Raw genomic sequence first — 21,996 nt, 5'->3', positions numbered from 1 at the left:
GGACCAGGTTGCTCAAAGCCCCATCCAGCCTGGCCTTGAACACTTCCAGGGATGGGGCATCCACAGCTTCTCTGGGCAACCTGTTCCCATGCCTCACCATCCTCAAAGTAAGGTAACACAGCAGCCAAACAAAATCCCCACTCTCTTCACAGAGAGTTATCGTAAAAAACGTGTTAAATTTCCTTGATCTTAATTTTTCCTTTTTAGAAAAAAAGACTAAAAATAGACTCTGATTACAATGGGAGACATATAAAGGGAAGGCTTAATAGTCTGTATAGCTCTGTCAGCCCGGAGATGAAATGAGTCATAAAAGTGTCAGAATGTGGCACCTACTGCTTTTTCACTGCTCTGACAGGAAGGGAAGATTATCATCATCTGCCCGATGCTCTAAGGGGAGGGCTCTGAACAGCATTGGAGGCCATCATTACTGACAGGTCACTGGCCTTTGGCCAACAGCTTCAAAGACCACTGAAACAGAGTGCACAAGATCCCTTATTATTTTAGGTAGACAAATGGTAAGTAATCTTCTTAATTAAACACAGAAAGGAAGCTACGACCTCAGTGTTGATCCCTGAAATAAGTGCTTCGTCAGTTGCTGCAGTAATACCAGGATTTTTAAATGGAACAGAGAATTGGTGTAGCAGATGACTGAGGATTATGGCTGTGAAATGTATTTCATCAGCCTGTACAGAAGAATGTCTGGCACAGAAATTGTGCTTTGCTATACTCAGTTTTAGTTTGCATTGTTTACTTATCAAAAACACAATAAAATTAAAAAAAAAAATCTCCACTAAGAAGCATGGCATTTCTATTTCTCCCACAGGAAATAAACTTTATTAGACAAACAGCAGTGGCTTTTAGAAGAAAAAGTGCAGCCATAAGGCTTATACACCCCAGTTTGAAATCATGTATTCAGAAGACCACAGCTGCCAACACAGGAAAGTGTTGCCCATACCTTGGGTAAGAGCAGAGCTGTAGCAATAAAGCTCTGGAAGGAGAAAGTTTAACTTACTGAACATAACTGCAGGACTTATGGATATGCTGGCACAGGTAAGTAAAGCTGCCTGTGGGAAACAGGTACAGCCGGGGATTACAAAAACCCATCATTTTCCAGGGAAGGATACAAACTGGGGGAGGTCCCACCATCATCTCCAGTGAAACTCCACATTTGAGGCCTGGGACTGCAGCTCCCCTTTTCTAGTATCAGCCACTTTCATCAGACAGTGTGGGCCAGTAGCTGAAGACTGAGATTGGAGCTCGTGTACACCTCTGCCATTGAGCTGTTCTCTATCCTTAGGCAAGTTGTTTGACATCACCATACTATTTAGCCTGTAACACCATTGGCACTGCAGCTGTGACAATGTATTTTTATTTTGTCCTCCCAGACGGGATGTGATCTCAGCTGAGAACTCCTGACACTACAGTAAAATAAATGACTTAATAATTCAGAACAGAAATATAAATCAACCTCTCCCTTCTTTTCCCAGAAAATCAAATAAAGGATGCCTTATATCACCCAAAGTCCCAACATAATCTAACAAAACCACACAGTCAGTTGGACAATTTCCCAGCTCCAGCCCTTCTGAGAGATTACCTAACAGCAAGACATGTCTCCAACCAATAACTGAAAGAAAATAACACTGAGTTTTAGTCCTCCTAGCTATTCCTACCTTCATATTGCTGAGACATCTTAGGAACAGATCTGTCCTTCCCTCTCTTGCCTTCCACTAGCTAAACCCACCTAGCATAAACTACACTCTATTTTACTTACCGACTGTACTTTAAATATGCTAGGGGAAAAAAAACTGCTAGGTATTGACTTTTCAAAATTATAGGTTGAGAAATAATACAGGTTTTTTCTCAGACTGGCAGCCTGTCACAAGTGGCGTCCCCCGGGAATCGATACTGGGCCCAAGCTGTTCAAGATCTTCATGAATGACTTGGATGATGGGACTGAAAGCACCCTCACCAAGTTTGCTGATGACACTAAACTGGGTGGTGAGGTGGACACATCTGAAGGGATAGCCATCTTCCAGAGAGACCTGGACAAGCTGGAAGAGTGGGCTAGCAAGAACAGTATGAAGTTTAACAAAGACATGTGCAAAGTCCTGCACCTGGGCCAGGATAACCAAAGAGCCCAGTACAGGCTAGGATCTGTGTGGCTGGGGAGCCACAGCAGCCACCCCCCAGGGTCCTGGGGGTCCTGGTGGACAACCAGCTGAACATGAGTAGCAGAGCACTGCTGCAGCAACAAAGGCAAGTCAGATCCTGGGCTGCATCTGCAGGGGCATTACTCGCAGAGATAGATATGTGATCATTCCAATCTGCTCAGCGCTTGTCAGGCTGCACCTGGAGTATTGCATCCAGTTCTGGTCCCCACAATTCAAGAAAGATGCAGGCAGACTGGAGAGGGTCCAAAGGAGGGCCACAAAGATGACTAAGGGCTGGAGAATCTGCCCTATGAGGAAAGACTAATAGTTAGGTCTCTTCTCCCTGGAGAAGAGGAGACTCAGGGCAGGACCTCATCACAGTTTTCCAGTACTTCAAGGATGTCTAAAGAGCACAGAGACTCTCTCTTCACAAGGAGCCACATGGAGAAGACAAGGGGCAATGGGTGCAAGTTGCACCAGAAGAGGTTTCATCTCAACATAAGAAAGACATTTTTTGCAGTGAAAACAATCATTCACTCCAGTGAACAACCTCCCCAGGGACATGGTGGAGTCACCATCACTGGAGGTTTTCAAGATGCAATTGGACAGGGTGCTGTGTAATCTCATCTAGGCTCCCTTTCCCACGAAAGGTTGGATCAGATGATATTTTGAGGCCCATTCCAACCTGGGCTATTCTATGATTCAATGAAAGGAATCAGGATCGTAACTAAATTCGATTTCAATTCATTTTTGTGAATGAGCCCAAGGATGCAACATGGTTCTTGGGATAAGTTCCAAGGTTTTAGATGACACAGTATAGTCCCAGTTGAGGTGATGAAATAACAGATACTGCTCATAACTGAACTAACTATACAGATCTGAAACTTTGTAAAAATCAGAATAGATAAAAAATTAATGCAAAGAAATAGAGAGGAGTGAACAGTATGACTAGAAAGTAAGGAAACTAATTATGTTTAGATTAAATTTATGGAAAAATAACCCAACAGCAAAGTCTTGACACTGGGGGTAGGCACCAGAAACCTATGATCTCAAAGTGAAAAGGTGTGGCTAAGGCATCATTTGGGGTAGTAAATACATAAGCCTTATGTAACAAAGAGGGGGAAAGAGAAAGAGTGACCACTCAGGTTCTCTGCTCCATACTGCATCTCTAAAATGACACAAAATTCAGTGTGAATGCTCTAGTCTGCCTTAGGTCATCATCAAGATAAGTCCATATTCTCCCAGCAGGCATGGTACACATCTCCTTCAGTGTTAAATGCAGAGAGATCTAGCACTGCCCAGTGAGTTTCCAGTATGGCTGTCAAACAATTTTAAAAGCTACTGCCAATCAAGCACCAGAAATATCTCAAGGAAAAGTGTGTGACAGGTCTTTGGGATCCTTTCTGGCCACGCAGAAGGAAGCATTAAGTGACTTATGGAGAATGGGTATTGGTGGAAGCAAAAGTTGAAACTGATCCAAGAAAAAGCAAGGGTATATCTCAAGAAATCAAAAAGTCTAGATCCTAAATACTGCTTTTAGGCACTTACATCCATCTTTTAGGTTTTACTGACAGAATAAAAATTGAAGCTCAGTTCCTAGCTGAAAACTTCAAATTTATGGTTTCTGCAAAATTATGGCAAATCTATATTTATTTCACTTTGAGAAATAAATTACCTTTATGTATCAAAAAATACATTTAACCCTGCTGTCTAACCAGGTGTATGCCATTCTTTCTTGAGCATGTTGGTGGCATCATCTTTTGCAGATAAATGGATTAAAAGACATTGGAGATGAACACTGAATTACCAAGGGAATGAGATTGTCTACACTGTCCTTTCCTTTTCTGTCATCTATGATGCTTCAGATACTTTAAAATGCTTCAACAAGAGAACCCCACTTGTTCAATAGTTAAGTTTTCAGGGATAAAGTAAGACACAAAGAAGTACATCTTCAATCTATGTTGTTGATGGTAGGAAAGGCAACATAGAGACAGCTCCTGGAGATAATATCATACTAAACAGAAAACACAGTTACAAATTAAATGTGCTCAGAAGGAAATCTTCAAACATTTTACACATAATAGAAAAATATTTTCTTGAAAAATAATGCTGTGAAGATTAGGAAGGCGCCAGTCAGGCATATGATAATTACAGAAATTGAAAAACCAGCTATCATACAGATCACGCAAAAATAGCTGAATAACGGATATTGTTATTTTAGGAGACGGCTGTTAGGAAAAAATGGAGACAGTAGGAAGCAGCTAATAACAACAAGACACTAAATAGTCTTGTTGTTAGAAATAGACAAATAATTTGACATTAGAAATAGTCTAATGTCAAAGTGGTGCTCACATACAGCTGCATTTTAAAAGGTGTTTTCATATAAAATGAGAATGATGAAAAAAGCATGGGGAAGGAAAATTATGTGAGCTTATGTATAAAAAATAAAGAAAAGTAATAATTCCGAGAGGAAAGAAGAGAGCCAAAATTACATCTTCTCAACCCCCTATTATTAAGCATACACAGATAGGATTGTACACCAGTGTGGACTGTATGATGGAGAGCAGTATGAAATGTATGTTGAGGTGATTTGGGATTCAGTGATTTCAGAGAAAGTCTCAAGAATGTTTCTCGGGAACTAAACGTAACCTTGTAAATCTCTTCTGTCAACTCTTTTATAGTTGTGCTATTTCCAATGAATATATATATGTATCCAATAAAATGTGAAGACCTGATGAGAATAAAGAACATACCGAAACAGTAAAAGGTAAGAATAATAGCCCAATGCAGCAGCTGAAGATCACTACAGAGGGCAGACATAGCCTCTGGGCTGAAAAATTTGGATCAGAGGGGTCAAGGGAGCAGCCTTTTCTTCACAGGCAGGCTGAAGGCAGCCTCTATTTATTAGACTCCCTTTTCCATTTGATTTCAATTGATTATGTTTGTTGAACTCATTCCTTTTGGTCACAATATATTATGTTAGTCTTCTAAAAGCCATCAAAATGAGTTCTAGATAAAATAATCACAATTAAGCCAGTGATAGGAAAGCAGTGGTATATGCTTCTGACTTACTATTTTTTTAAATAAAAAATGAATCCTCAGATCTATCAATCTGCAAGCTGCAGATGCAGATGCAGTAAAATCTTCACAACCCTCAACCACCCCGCTCCACCTTTCTTACTCACAATGCCTTGTTTTTAGAACGTTAAGAAGATGCAGGCATGCTGCGAGACATACAGATGTATGAAAAGCAAGTTGCAGCAGCGACCAGCTTAGCAAAAGCTCCAGCAGCTCCTGTCGGCTCAGGGAGGGATAACTAACAGCTACTGACAACAAAGCTCTTGCTTGGCATTTCATCTGTGATAATACAAAAAGCCCAGATAGCAGATCTAATCATAGGCTGGAATTTGGCCAAGACACTTTAAGGTACAGAATGGAGAGCACAAGCACAGGACTTAGACTAGTGCTTTCATACCAGATTCTGAATATAGCTGTGCCCACCTTCAGGTGATATTCTCATCACGCTTGGTGCTGCAGTGAAGTGCTCTGATTATTTCCCTGCCATTGCTCAAACCCACCTAAGCTATGCCACCAATTTATTTTTTAGCCTTGTGACAGCAAAAGTCCAGGGTAAGGGGAAAGAAGGTATGACAATTTTGATTAAAAAATCCCGAATTATCTTCTAGTCATTTTCAAATGCATGAAAAATATCTTCAGACTACTGCAGGGGAGGCTCAGAGTCTTTTATTGCTGTGGGAGGGTCTCTACTGTATGGTAGAGGTTCAAGTTTCTGAATTGTCTCATGAGCTCCCAAAGAATATGACTTTTTTCACTGAAATGGAATGAAAGCAATTCAAGCAAGCAAAGATAAGAATTCATAAGTGGAAAAAAATAAATAAATGAAACAGTACTGAAAAGATGTTTTTGACAGGTGTAGGAAGAGGAGAAGGTGGTGCTGTACCATGGATAGCAACTGCTGCTTCAGGAATATGGGAAGCTCTGTGTTGGAAAACCAGGTTCAGAAAGCCACTGGCTTTCATGCAAATACCTTGGGACCACATCCTTGCATAGGAAATCTGGCCAGAAACTGCAGAGAAAGGTAGGCTTACTGAGAACTCAAGCAGGTAAGGCAGGGTAGGTGCATGGATTTCTTTGTGCCTCACAAACTTAGTAGTCCAGGACAGGTTGTTGCTGGGGCTAATGATGGCAGAATCAAACTTCTTGTGTGAGTGACTCCACCCACAACCGGTTAGTTTTCAGTCTTCCCTGTTACAGAAAACCAGCTTTAATAATAAAGATGTATAAAGAATTTGGGGTTGAAGCATTTGAACTTGAAACTGGTATCTCACCAATTAGGACAACAGCTTGTGGAACTCAGTGTTTGTTCAGACTAGGTCATTCAAATCAGCCCTGGGTGTACCCCAGCCTTCACAGTCCACCATGGCAGGAGTCTTTGCTCAGTGAAAAAAAAAATCTGGATGTGCCTAAATTGGCGTTTACTTATTTTTAGTGTTGATTTTTACAGCTTCTATTTTCCAAGGAAATGAAAAAAAAAAAAAAAAAAAACCAAAAATATTGCTGCCCACATCTACTCATCATTACAAGGCTGGCTCGGAGATGTGAAAACAGCTGCTGTCCAGCAGGAACCTCTAACTGGTAGGAGAAAAAAAGTCACTCAAAATCCCTGACCATTCTTCACTTTGCTGTATTGACAAACGTGAAGGCCAGGCTCCTGTTTCAAAACCCAGAACTATTGAAATGCAGCCCCGAAGGTGAATCTTTGCTGATGTATAAGAGTACAGAGTAAGAGAGACAACTGTTTAAACCAGAAAAGCCCATACTTACTCCACCAACAGACCTGTCAGTCCTTGATGACCACCATTTAATGCAGCAGGGTGAAGGCAGAAGCAGAGGTGCCTGGGGGCAAGAGAAGGCAGCCACAGAAGGCTCTGTAGCCCGAATCCCTCTGAATGCACCTGGCTGCCAGGCTTTTGTGAGTTCTGACCAGAATCCCAAATGTCTCTATAGTCCGTGTGTGGTTCAACCCTGTAAAGCCTGCTCATACAGTCAGCATTTGTGGGAGGTGTCACATTGCCCAAGCACATGCCATGTAGCTGACATACATACACCAGTAAATCTCTCCAGGACTTTGGCATGGAGAGATTTACATTGTCTATGGCCTGTGGTCCTTCTGTATTTAGACAAAAGAATTGCAGAACCACAGGCTCAGCCTCCAGGAAGGAGCTGGGAATGTTTTTGCCCAAACTGCCTAGCACACCAGTCTGGCAAAGCAGGATTTTTGGTGAGTCATAGTGATGAGAGCTGTAACTGAAGAAGTAATCTGAAAGACATTGTCACTAATAATGAAAAGCAAATACTATCAAATGAAGTTTTCCATGGCGACTAGCCTAGTCACAGCACTTTGACAATATCCATAATATTTTAAGTTAAAATACAACTGAACAACAGAATGTGCTTTCGCATTGCAGTCGACCACCAAGTCACGAGCAGGTGTACAAGTGCAACCATAAGCACACAGTAGATATAGAGGGCTCTGATCAGTTCACTAGCAACATCAAACCACTTCTGTAAAATAAAAAACCCCCCTTCTTCCAAAGCTGGAGTATCTTTCCTCCACATACCATTTCTGACAGAACCAATGGGAAGAAGGCAAAAGCAAGAAGTGAGCATACACATGTAAACTGTTATTTACAGAATTTCCTACTATTGCTGTTCTAAAATAAGGTGAATCAAAAAATTGCTGCCACAACCATCCTATGCAAGAGTATTAGCAACTCAGAAGTACTATCTCCCAGTAACATGTAATTACTACTTATTACTCTGGTCCTCTTTTGCGAAAAATCTTGTGGTTTGGCAGACTGTGTTTTGGGGTCCATTTTCTACTATTGTTCATAACCCTACACCTTTGATATTTATTTTAATTTGCAAACTTTGTTGTGGACCTTTTTCAGTCCCTTGTACTGCAGATTTGCTTATTGCTGATTTGTGCTTTTGAGAGAACTGATGAAATCAGACCTACAGCTGAACATAAGGAATATTAGTGTTCAGCTTTCCTAGTCCTTTTCTTCAAGTTTGTCTTTCATACTTCTAAAGCTTACTCTTTTTATTTGATTTTCTGTGTTTGCACCCAATATTTGGGTTGGGGATAATTTTTCTTCTTACACATTTTTGGCATTTTCTCTGGTAGATCTACATAAAGAATGATCATTTAAGACAGTGGTCCAAAATAAGAACCCTAGCTCATAATGTTATCGGCCTGCACTTCTGATTTGCTTACAAGGTGCGTAGTGCTTTATGTTCTGCATTTAATATTCACTCTGTGATGCCCAATCTGTGCTGCATTGTGTGCACGCAGTGCTCTGGAATTAGCAATCAGCGCAACAGGATTATAACTGCGCATAATCACACCGCCAAGGCAGACTGCAAAGCAATTGCAAGTATTGCACTCTAAGCCTTGACCTGTCATCGCTGCAGTTCTCGTTGCTGTTTTCCTTTTCCCCTTCATTGGTAAGCCTGTTGGTATTGCAATTTGAGATTTGCATGGCTCTCCAAGGCCCTCCATCCATACCCCTACCCTCAAGGACTCTAAAGACATGAACTAATGTGGAAACAAAACCAGAGTCATCATCAAACCTAAAGATAGAAACTAAAAAGTCTAATCCTGACTCTGCTCTTGACTTTCTCTGAATTCTACATTAAGCCCTCACATTTGTCTCTGTTCCCTTGTCTATAAAGTTTTTAAAGATGGCTAAAAGTCCTATTAGAGTTGAGTGAATTAAGATTTTTTAAATTAATTTCTCCCTTTGTTCCTTTTCACAAATTGTTTGCAATCAGAGCATAAATTTATTCATTCTTCAGAATGATTCACAAATTCCTTTGGTGACTAATTCTTAACCAACTGATAAATCTCAAATACTGAAATAATAACACTGGAGTCAAGTATGCTGTCTGAAAACTTTTCCAGGTTGGTTAACTCCACAAGTCAATCAATTAGAAAAAACAAAAGAATGTCAAGATTTATAGAATTTGTCAGTGGAAAGCAAGATCAGAATACTGAATTTTCGGTGGCAGTACTAAGCAGTTAGTGTATTATTAAAATTCACTGCAGATGTGGCCCTGCTGTGCCAGGCAGCCAGGCAGCTTCTACTCTATCCCAAGGTGTAAGCTTTTTTTGTGACATTTCCAGTTGGAGATTATAAATCCATGAAACTTGATCTTGAAACAAAACAGCCAAAAGTGAAAACTACACACATTCCAGGCAGCATGTTTAAGAAAAAAATATCTTCAGTAACTAACAAACAGATTTATTCAGCATAGCATTGGAAAATTATTCCCCTAGCTATTAATGAATCATCAAAGTCCAGATGCTGCAATCCTAATTCTTGCCCCAGACCAAGCACACACCACTCCACCAGCCATTAGCAGCCTGAGTGAGTCTTTGAAAGCATGTTACTTTCTAAGATTATGCTAAAATGGGATCTCTACAAGTCTGATGGAGGACAAAATTAGAATTCACAATGACCTTGGCAGACTGGAAACATGGTCTAGAAAAAAAGAAAAAGAGCTTGCCATTCAGTTAGATGGGTGTGCAGCTCTGTACTTTGGGGGGCATAACCAGTTTCACAAACAGGAAATAGCAGATGGCAAAGGACTGACAAGGTAATAGGTCTTCAAAAAAGATCCTGGGGACTAGAGCAGACTACAAATTGCAGATGAATGAGCAGTGGCAAGCTATTAGAAAAAAAGTCAAATGTTAGACAAACGTATAAATACAAAAACATTATCAGACACAATATTTTTTCCATTCTACTCAACACTAATAAGAATGGAGTTGAAGTAGTTGAAGTATAATGCCCCATTTTAGGCACCACACTTCAAAAAATCATGTGTATCAAATTTGTCCAGAGTAGAGAAACAGGAATGATGAGGCATCTGCAAAACATGAGCTATGAAGAAAGACTGAAATAATTGGGTTTGTTTAGTCTAAAGATGAAAAGACTACATGAGCCAGGGGTGCAGAGGGGTGGAGAGGGAAAAGGCTTGAGGGAAAATGATGACAGTCTTTAAATATGTAAGAGGCTGCTTCAAATGGGAAAAAAAGAAATAATATACACTCTCGTCTATGGTGGCTACAACAAAAAACAGGCTTGTGGTGCAGTAAGAGAGGCTGAACTTAGACTTCATGAAGAAACTTTCTAGTGCTAAAGATAGGGAAGTACTGCGATAGATATCAAAAGGACATGGGATTTCTAACTAAAAAACTAAAGCTTTTTAAGAACAAATTGGACAAATACCTGCCTGGACTAGATGAACATTTCTAGTCCTTTACAGCCTTCTTTTCTGTCACTATGATCTTCTGTGATACACAGCTAATCTCCTGTGGCCCCACAAATTGCCTTGACTACAGTTCTGGGCCTGTATTTGATTTCATTTATTTGCAAGTATTTAGTTACTTATTAAGCCCTTAGGTCAATTACATTAAGAAATTTAATTAAAAAATGTAATAAAAGAAATGTAATATGTATTTCTGAAGAAAACAGGAATATGAGCTAATTAAGTAAATGCTTAAGAGATCTACATTTATCCCCTTTGCCCATATGGTTATTAAAAACTGCATGCTGTGTTATCAGTCTGGAATGAGATTTATAATAATTTACATTTTTCAGGGTCATTTGATATGTGAACATATAAAGCATATCCTCCTACTTTGAGATACCAGCCTCCTCAAAAGTTTATGCCTCAGTAAGTCTTTTATCACAATTTAATTCCCAAGCCACTTCCCTGTCCCCCAAAAAAACACCTTAGTATGGAAAAAACAAATTTTGATATTTTTAATGCATAACTCCTTCCTGAGACAGATTATTATTTACTCCTGTATCAAGAAAACTTGCAGCAGTGTCCTTCATACCCACTGTCATGTCATGACAAAGTTCAAGGAATAGAGAAGACATTACTGACTTGCAAAATTTTCATGACAGTGAGCCACCAAACACAAATCTTTGATCTGTTCTTTAACAAGTACATGCTGGGTGGAAAATAATGAAAAGAAATCTCAGTCATCCAATAAATCATTTATAGCATATCAATTAAGTCACCTTGACAAGAACTGAGAAGATCAGAGCTCTAATCCTGATTCTGCTGACAACCCAACCATCCCAGTCAATACACTTCATAACACTGTTTCTCTTCTTGTATCTCATTTATGCACATTTTACAAACCCTTCAGCATACTTTTTCTACGTGTATGTATAATGACAGTTTAGTTGAGCTTTGATTTCAGCCAGGCACTCATGTAATGCCAATAAATAATTGATTATTGAGGTATATAGAGATTCCTGTGAAACTATATAGTCAGTGACCTCCAGTGGATTCCAAAAATGAATCATTCTGACTATCCCTTAAATCAAAACCAACAGGAAAATGTCAACACTGCTAATCTGCATGACATGAGGAAATAAAGAGTTATTCATTACTGTTAGCAAGAGCCTACAGGGCTATATCTTCTGGATGAAATATTGACAATTCCCTATACAGGCAAACACAGTTATTACTATTTTTCAGAAAGTGGTCATGGATCAATACTTATTTTGCAGATATTTGTTATGATAATCTATGCGTACTGTCATAGTTGTCGAGGAACAGGTATAGATCAGCCATAACTGAATGCACTTTCTAATAACAGTCAATATATCTGATACATAATGTGTTTTATTTATAACTTGCTACCTTTGGAAAATTAAAAAAAAAAAGAAAAAGAAGAAGAAAAAGAAAAAAGAAAAAAGAAAAAAGAAAAATAAAAGAGCCTAATTGACAGCAACTTTTGATTGTGATTCATCCATGGTTAGGGAGGAACAATGCAAGTAGTCATTGGGAAAGTTAGAACAGCTGCTTATGCATCTGATAGACTCTGAGTAAACCTCCCACTGAAACTGGGAGCTTGCACAAACTCATGTAAGACAAGGAATACTCTGTTAAAGCTTAAACCCTGGTGCCACTAGCAATTACATGGAATTGTCTGAAAAAAACACAGCCTGTAACACAGAACAACATGCAGTTGTTGATGGCCTTATTTTTGTTTGTACAGTCTTGTGTTTTTTTAATTCTGAAGTGGACCACAATCCAGTCATTCTGTAGTTTCTGTGGCTAAGAAACCAAACAGCTTAGAGTACCCATTGCACAACTTCCCTTTGGGGATTCCCACTTTAATCTGGCCTGTTGGCTTCAAGGCATGAAGAACCACGTTTGCTGTTCTTTGAGTAATGATTTTGACTGTCGTAGGTAGAGTCATTAGAAATTAGATTATCATTCTCCAGCTGCAGCCTTAGGGCAGATATTGCATTTTGGCCATCCCTAAGCTCTGTCACCCTCAAGCAGCCACATAAGGTCAGAACTGATAAAATAAGAAGCACTAGCTAGCTTCCTGCTACCGCCACTGACTCAGGAAGACTATAGCAACCCAAGGGATTTGCAATTGACATGGAAAAAATTCTGTTTAGAGATTAATATAGATAAAGAAAATTATACTGAAGAAAGAAGATCACAATGATATATTCTCTGTACTTGTAAAAAATAGTTTCATGTCTTTTTGCCAAGTTATTTCTTTTCAGTGCTCACTTCTGCCATCTTTACATCTAGGCTGAGGAATAAATTACATATAGATCCCTCGAGCTGGGTCAATGAGACTGAAAAATTCATAAGAGCTTTTGTGGACCTGCAAGGCTGGAGGAAGTAAGGGTTCCCTTCTGAGTACTACCTCATTCAATTCACAGCACGTTTTTCATTCTAACTGGTGTAAAAACAAACAAACCATAGGTGCTTTGTGAATAATTCCTCATGCCTCATTCCTTGAATTCCTTCATGTACCTTTTTTTTTCTATTTCTATGGCTAATTACAGCTTCTATGAATACATATTAGTAAGGATAGGGGCTAGCCTCACCCACTCTAGGCAGCTTCAGTTTTTCAGTTATTATTAATATACCTAATACAACTAAGTGTCATTTGTTAACAGGTCAGAAGGTTTCCAGCTGAATAAACACTCCTTATAGGTATTAGATCCTAAATACGTCAGTCCCTCTCCATTCTTATTACGTGTTCTGATGATACAATAGGTCTTTTGACCATCTAGAAATTACATGGGTTTTGTTGTGTCCTCAAGGCATAGAAAAATGATTGGCATTTTCTGTCTGGGTAACAACTTTAATTGTTACGTTTATTATAGCTAATATGATTTATTCTATTTATTGCCATCAGCATTCCTTCTAATGGCACTGTTATTTGGCTGTAATTGTCAGATAAATAGTCCAAAAAGTGTGTGTGAAGGAAGGAAAACAGGGAACAAAATTTTGTTCTGGGCTGTACAGAATTTGGAGTCAGACCTTGGAAAAAGCTTTTGTTTTAGTATTTGTACGACAGAATCTCCTCACAGCATTGCTCTGCAAAACACTCACCCTGAGTTTTCATAAAGCATGCTCCCCATTGTGTGCCACTCTGACAGCACAGAAGAGGAAAAGAGGTTTCCTTGCTCACCTAAACAGTTGAGGAAATATTCACAGCTCCCTGAGAAAACAACTAAGTGACCTTTCTGCTTGAAAGTTCACTGCCGGGCTGTGTACCTACAACTCTGAAAACACAGCTAAGATGCCTGTGATTAAACAAAATGCAGAGAGGGAAGCAAGAGCTAGCTGGAGATACTGAGAACCTTCTGCTGGCTGATGGAGAGACCCACAATCTGAGATATTCCAGCCTTCAGCAGCTGAAGACTGCGCAGGAGGCCAGCATGGAGGAATGTTACGTGTTGCACGGAGCACACTTCTTCAGATTTCTTCTCAAACCTGCTGCATAACTTCCAGTGTTTTGGGATCTGTAATGTGGGTTTAATGGGTATACTCAGTCTAAGGGAGGACACCACACTTGTGCATAGAGGGTTTTAAGCTAGGAGACCAATGGTTTTACAGTTCATGGGCTATTTCCATTACCTCTGTGCATGCTGAAGTTCTGTCTAACAACAAGTGGTTCAGGTCCCCTGTAAGATGGTATGAATCTTCTTATTTTTTTTTCTCCAAAATTTTGGTTTTCTCCAGAAAAGCATGCTATATAACTGCATAGGATATGCAGAAGATAAGATAAACTTAAAATATTTATAAATTTTAAGAAAATATATGTTGTTGCTCAATACCGCTTTTATCAAAGATGCACTTCCCTCACCTTAAAAATGAGTATGAAAAGGTACTTGGCAGAAATAAATATATCATGATGATATCTTTGAATTTAAACTGTGAGCCAATGACTGAGTATTAAGTAGCAGCTTTGTCTGTATCATTAAGTTCTCCATTTAGAATAAATTTTGCCTTTTGAACAAGAAGACAACCCTAGTATTAAAACTCACTAATGAATCATGCTTCAGTTGTAACTTTTCTCAGCAGCTGCATCTGCATCACAGAGGTACCCGCACATTCCTTTGGACCATTTCATCCAACAACCTAGCTCACTTTTAAATTGCCCATGGACGTCTCTCTGGATTTCTGTGTTTGGCCTCATTTTACAACAAAATGAAATCTGAATTTTCTGTTCTAATTGCAGGAAATTTAATACTTCTCTTGCAAGCATGAAGATTTCTGCATTGCAACCAGCAGAAAGCACAGAGGACTAAAGCCCAGATGAGAAGACATTCCGGAAAGTCTCAAGTCGTGTTTTCGTTAGCCTCACTAGACAATCTGAGCCACCAGAGAGATATTTTAGGGGATATAAAAAGAGGAAGCAGGCCTCAGATGTACCATTGGATTATACCTTGGCTGGTATTCAGGCCTAGGTTTAAGGCCTAATCAACATCAGGATTTGGGTTTGGCTTCAGCAGAATCAAAATTTTACAATGGTACTTTGAGGTTGCAGTTAAACTTCTGGTTTAGCACTGCAAAAATCTGAGCTCTGTTCTGCCCAGCTCAGCTCAATTCCCGTGTGAGCTCCAGCAAGCCCCTGAGCTGCCCCCATCTTGGTACGCTGCCCGGTCTGAGCCACACTCTGCCTTGTTTGTTCAGTCCAAATTCCTTAAACACAGGATTCCCACTATGTGTTTTCTATCACAAGGGGACCCTGACGCTGGCTGGAGCCTCATAAATCTAAAAAATGCACACTCTCCTGAATAGTGAAACCTTACAGACAGGCTGTACTTGTAAGATACTAGCTTGGTGTCGTAATTGGAAAAGCAGGGCTCTCTGGGCTTAGGCAGAAGTAGAAATAAAGTGCACAAGTGACTACACAACCAGAGATTTGACTCTTTTTATTCAAATAAAATTATGAAGGGGGCTTAAATTTGAAGTTCCCAGTTTAGAATATTTCTGTTTTAAAATGAAATCTTTCAGCACCATCGTTAGCTGAGACAAGGAACAGCATTTCTGTCTTACATATATCACTTGAACTGTATGTTACTAATGTGAAAAGAAAAAGCAAACATGAAAAAAAATTAATAACTTAAGGCTTATCAATTTATAGTGTTAAGTGTAAGCCTGGGAACAGGAAAGACTCTATCTTAATTGATTATTTTTTTTAAAAATGGCCATATGTAAGTGACCTTAGCAACACATCAGACCATATTCTGATTAAAAAATCCTTATCTACTGGTAGTCTGTGTCAGAGATTTAGAACAGCAACAATTTCCTCTACAGCTGATCAAGCCATATTAGTTGGCTATGAAGAATGAAAATATTAGTTCAAAGAGTTAAATTTTCTAAATTCTTCAGATTGCAACTAACCAAAATTATAAAGTAACAATAGGAAGTGGTAGTAAAAGCAACACCTTGCAGCTAGCACAAAGTCAGACCTTGTCGCTAGGTCAATAAAAACTTTCTGATACACCCAAAAGAAAAAAAATACTCTCTGAAAGTTGGAAGAGTAACAAGGGGAAAAATAATTACAATACAGCACGAAAGAAATCCTCAACTTTTGCACCCAAAAGAGCATTTTCAAAATATTTATCATCTGTAAACCTCTTCATTACAAGACAGAATACTATTATCTCTGCTATACAACTGGAGGAACAGTCAACAGCCTACTCATCCAAAGCTGAGAAGATGCAGAAATACACCTTATGGCATCTGATTCTGTATCAGCTCACCTATACATTTGATCCTATATGACCTTAGCTGTAAAATTGCCTGAGACCATTGACCTAGAAAACACTCTGAAGTCCTTGAGGAACATTTCAAAACAGGCTTCGCTCTGCTCTTATGTAGCTTGAGAATGCCACAGCAAAGAACCTTAAACACTAAAATCTGGTGCCAAGAAGTTAGACTTGTGACAATAATGACAAAAATTTAGTTGTTCAGTGTGCAGCTTAGCTGAAAAAATTAGCTCAAGTATAGTATACAGTTGTTATGTTACCTCATTTGTTTTGCCCAACTTTACTCTTAGGGCTGTTCATTCTTTAACCTTTCCCTCCCAGCTAGCCTGGAGAAGTACAGAGCCCAGTTCCCATGGAGAATAACTGCTTATGCGGTGCATTTGTGGGAATGTTACTGGGGTATTAACTGTATTACAAAGTACCTCACAGGAAAAAATTAACCCAAGCTTTCAACACTGCAAAAGCACGCAGTGCTGAATGAGTCAATTCTAAGAAATCAAACACAGATATCTGGCACACTGAGTAGCAGCTCAACAGAAGCTCTCACACCATCAAGCATCTTTCACCAGTGGCCTCAATCCTGACTAAAACCTCTGGACAGTACCAGACCATAAGTGAAAAGGGGTACATTCCTCAGTGAGGGGATATGGATTACCTATAGGAAACTTTGTAAAAAGATGGGGCATATGAAAAGTCTAACAAGAGCTGGAATTAGCTGAAATCTGCGGCATACTGATCTTTTGGGGTGAGTGGGGATCAACAGTAAGGATTCCTGGTATCAGGGATCTGTATGCTGATGACTGAATAAAATGAAAATTGGAGTAGTTTAACTGTAAACATCAGAAAAATCCAAGTGCTAGAAAAATCCCAAGACCAGACTCTTTGTGGAGTTGCCATCTAAAAGTCCCTTGGGCTGAGGTTCAACTGACTTTTCTTCATTGCCCAAAGGGGCTGACAAACTCCTGATGAATATGAGAAAAGCCACCCAAGCAATAAAATAGCCAACATAGCCTCTGTGGACTGTGACCATAACTGCCATTGCACGGTTACATGGTGACAATAAATCACTGCATCAGTGTAGTCACTGGTTAACTTAGTACCCGATTTGCAGCCACATTTCGACTCTCAACCTAAGAGTTACATTCATGGGTAGTTTGTGGTCACTGCATAAAGCAAAATATATTGAAGTTCTTTAGCTTACAAAACTTAAAGAATTAGATATTTTGCTTTTGGCTTAATAATGTCATATGCTGTCAATCTGAATATAGAAATTTCTGGATATATTTGTCAAATCTCTGACAGCTAAAGTGACATGCTTAGACCTTTTTCACATATCTTTTTTGCATGGTTCCTATAAGACCACTCTCCCTGACACAATAAAACACCTATGTGCTGTATTTATACTTAATTCACTTATTCAGAACTGTGAATGTAATTCCAAATGATGATGAACTGAAGAGTATGGAGAATATTAGCAAATCTAATTTTTAAACTCAATTAAATGAATCAGTTCATTGACCTGTATAACTAACGAACAGCTAAATACTAATTTGCTTGTGTAGGCAAACAAATTAAAAAGGCAATACAACAAAAATGAGGAGAAATAAAAACTTATGACTGCACATTAAACACCTGCCATCCAAACAAAAACAAGGAGGGAAATTACCTTACAGTGCTTTCCACAGTTTGGCTGGCCTTAATATTTAATTAGTTTATGTTTAAGCAATACTTACTCTTACAAACTGATCTATCAGGATATCTGAAAGTATTAAGAATGCCATTTCCCATAGCCACACAAAGTTGGAATAGGATTTTTAGCAGGAAATATCAAAATATGTTAGAAAGTCAATGACTTACCTAATAAGCTCACACAATCCCGTCTCTATGTGCCCTACACACACGCTGATTGATTTTGATTGGGTTTGCTGTTCCTTTTTCTCTTACGTGCACAGAGACTATACTAAGATATAATCCAGCCTTTCCCATTCCAAAGCTGTTAGAGAAGCAAAATTTAAAGAGGCAAAAAAAGCTTGAGACTTGTTGAGATCACATTAAGACTCTTTCACAATGCTTTTTTTTTCAGTTACTGAGAATGGTGTGAAAAGGAAAAAAAATTACAAAGCTACCCCCAGGTCAATTTGCTGATCTGTGATATAACTAATCCTTGGTTCTCTTTATGTCATTTAGTCATAGAAATTAATACTTATTATCTGCCTATAGGCAGATCTGGCCTTCAGGTCATTTTCTGCTCAGATAAGACAAACCCCTTATTTGAAATAAAACATTTTCACCACTCGCTTATCATAAAAGAGTAGGGGAAAAAAATAAGATTAATTGTAACAGTGAAGGAACGCCAAATCTGGGTGCACTGGCACACAGGAGGTGCTTGACCCAACTGTGTCCTCTGCTCTGGACAGCACGAGTAGGAGTCATTATTCCTCCAGCTCTCCAGATAATCTGTGCATGATAAAGCCCATGTCATATCCTGCATGCACATTTTAAAAGTCTGATTGAGAATTCTGGGACTTGAAAGGGAAGGAGATGCGTATGGGGTGGGGGTAAGGGAAAATAGATTTCTTTACTTTAGACGAGGAAGGTTTTCAACATTTTACAGCCTCCCCCAGAAAGTCAGAACTGTCAGACTGAGAAACACCGAACTGTAGGATGGTTACATTTCATCACCTGTATTTGTACTCAGTTGTACAGTGTTTGTACACGAATAATGAAGGTGGCACCTTTCGGTGGCACCTTTCAGAGGCAGCTTCAAGAAGGAGCCCAGGACTCAAAAGTGTCTGCTCTGACTTGCTGGTTTCCTCCCAGAGATCAGAGCCAAGAGCATCCGTGAAGACTTTGGCAACCACAGAGGAATACCTCTAAAAGGACAATCCTTGCAAAATTACATGTGCCTTCTCAGAAACCTTACATAGTCTCAGCTTCACTGGCTTGAGAAACAGCTCAGATGATAGCCCTCAAGAGTAGACAGAAATGTTACTTATACAACTGCCTGGCCAGATTCTTCTGTGAATGGGGCTGGAGTGAAGGAGAAAAAAAGAATAATTGAATTGCTTCTCTGTTAAGAGGAAAGGAATGGCTACAAGGAGAAGAGCAGGCTGGATAGTGATAGCTTTATGTTTTCAAGAGAGGAATGGAGGCAGAACAAGCCTTCTAGCCTCTGAGCTTCTGCTTGTTTCCCAGAATACAGGGATTTCAAGGAAAGGAGCCCAAGCAAAATGAAGAGCCCATGGGATGGAGAACAAGTAAGAAAGAAAAGGCATTAGATTTGTTCACAATTCTGCAAAGCTACCATTTTGTTTTAACTCAAATGCTTTTGAAATGCAAAAGGAGGAGGCAACAGGAACAGGCATTTAAATTGAGTTAAGCTGCCAAAACAGCATGAGATCCATAAAAAAATTGCATGGGTGCGAAAACACTGCAGCAAGAATCTGACAAACTGCCATGATGAAAAGGAACCGGACTTTGTCTCCTGATCCCAAATACATGAGCTATCACGATCCTGCCTGTCATCTGGTGAGGTCAAGAGCCTCTGTCTTCAGTCATTACTTTTCTACCACTTCCGCCTCTCTTGGCTTCCAACAGGAGTTATTTAAATTGGCATGGTATTTACCCAGGCACAAATGATAACCACAGAAACATTTTCATCCTGATAGGCTCATGCATGTGGTATGGAAACCTGATGTGCTGGAAGTACAGCTGTATATAAAAGCTAACATTTAATAAAGTTATCCGAGCTACATATGGACTATTAATACTTTATGCGCCTCTATGAAAATGCAAACAAGAAATTAAAAAAATGGTCTCTGTTCAAGAAGGAATAAAAAGCTCATAATGCTGGCAGGGAATAAGCTGCCATAAGATAACCAAAAATCTTTTCTAAGCTTAAGTGTTCCACCTGATTGCAATAGTCTTGCATTAAAGAGCTTTACATGGCAATACGATGCTAAAGCAGACAGATTATTATTGTTATTGTTATTGTTATGTGATTAATAATTATATATAATATTATATAATATAGTATATAGAATATAATAATTATCATCATAATTAATAAAAATAAGCAAATCAGCTGCTAGACTGCAACAGATAGCTCAGAGAACTGAATAACAATTGCATTTTAAAGTTATAAAATCATTTATGTTCTAGAGGATCTGAAAACATTTTACCACCTAGGAATAATTTTATTCATTACAGGAGTGAAAGCACCTCTGAGGAAACTAAACATATCCTTTGCAATTAGCAACAAAGAAGACAGAAGCATAAGCAATTTCTCTCTGCGTTCTGTAAATATTGGCAGGGTTAGTTCTGAATAGCTTTAGTTGCACTGCTGTAAACATAGTAAACTCCTCTTAAGCATGAAATACATAATGAGGAAAAACTTTTAATAAGTATATCTCTGTAATTAGTATATCAGAAATTATTTACCTAATGAGAGGCAATTGCAGTGAATGCTGCTTAATCGGAACAGTATTAGCATATATTCCAGGCCATGGTACATACTCAGTCATTACCAGTGATTTCTGTGGTGGTTAACCAGGTGTTAAAATAACTGCAAAATTTTAACTTTCTGTCAATTGATACAGAAGTTGCCAAAAAAGACACAGTTTAAGTGAACAGAATGTGATATCTGTTCTTGCATTTCTGTTCAGGCATAGTATTTTATGTCAGCTCTCTCCCTAATTCTACAATCAGAGACTTAAAAACTGAATGCCAGGAAGTAGTTGTAATTTATTCCATTTGGGCAAACACTATAAATTTCTACAGGCAATTACAGCACTTACTCACACAGCCATAGAAACTGCACATGCAAATGGAACATGGGTCCCAAGTCTTCACAGATGATTATTCCCAAAATCTCTTATAACCATAAAAGCCATTTAATTAGGACTCCAGGATATCTAATTGGATTTCCCAATTACCAAGATACAAATGTACCCCAAACGAGCTGTAAGTCTGGGGGGGGGGGGGGAAACGGATTGCAGGCATGTTGCCTTATCCTCTCTCTGCCTGCAGCTGCCCTGTGAAGAGCTGAGAGCGAAGTGGTACCACTGTCCACTCGTGGGACTGTGACATGGGACAAGGTGATGGGGTCACCAGTTCACCCGGAGAGGGGGCAAAAGCAAACCAGGCACTTCTGAAGCAACAGGGCACTCACTGCCAGCTGGAAGTGAGGTGTTTCCTGGTGAACTAGTACCTTTTTAGGCTATAAAGACAGTCTACCTCCAAAATGCATTTTTAATACACACTTCTGCTCTTAGAGCCAGAATCTTACCCCATTTCCAGTTGTGCTATGTTTTTGCCAACAGGAGAAACACGTCTAAGAAAACTGCACTGCAGGAACTGCTGAGATGAACCCAAACTCACCCACTCCCTCTTCTACACCACACAGTGAGCTCAAGATAGTTTTCAAAAGGCTAGATGGAACTGCCAGAGCTCAAATGGTCCTTATCTAGCACTGGGATCTGTATAGCTGTGTCTACACTGTGCAGCCACTGCACTCTCAGCAGTCATTTGGTCCCCTCAAGACCAAATACTCATTCACATTGTCATGGCACTGGAGCTCACTAGGCATGCTGGGGCAACAGTGCCCCAGCCAGGCTACCGTGAGAATTATTAAGGTCCATATAGACCACACCAAGCCTTCAGGTCATGTCCTTGGGCAGTGCGGACAAATAGACAACCTGCAAAATCCG

The 21,996-nt window shown here is 39.3% G+C and overlaps 1 long non-coding RNA gene across 2 annotated transcripts in view; it reads right to left on the bottom strand.

The window, feature by feature from the left end:
• Positions 1-21,996, bottom strand: part of LOC140651489 (uncharacterized) — a 39,122-nt gene that overhangs the window by 11,002 nt on the left and 6,124 nt on the right. Inside the window, exon 1 of one of the 2 annotated variants that reach the window (XR_012042399.1) lies at positions 7,009-7,144. The exons of the other annotated variant lie outside the window; for it this stretch is intronic. This is a non-coding gene — a long non-coding RNA (uncharacterized lncRNA). Of the gene's footprint in view, positions 1-7,008; positions 7,145-21,996 lie in introns of those variants that run through there. 2 annotated transcript variants of the gene reach the window in all.

Source organism: Ciconia boyciana, chromosome 4, assembly GCF_034638445.1.
Source record: "Ciconia boyciana chromosome 4, ASM3463844v1, whole genome shotgun sequence".
In the NCBI taxonomy this organism is placed as follows: Eukaryota; Metazoa; Chordata; class Aves; order Ciconiiformes; family Ciconiidae; genus Ciconia; species Ciconia boyciana.
This window is presented reverse-complemented; position numbering and strand designations above follow the sequence as displayed.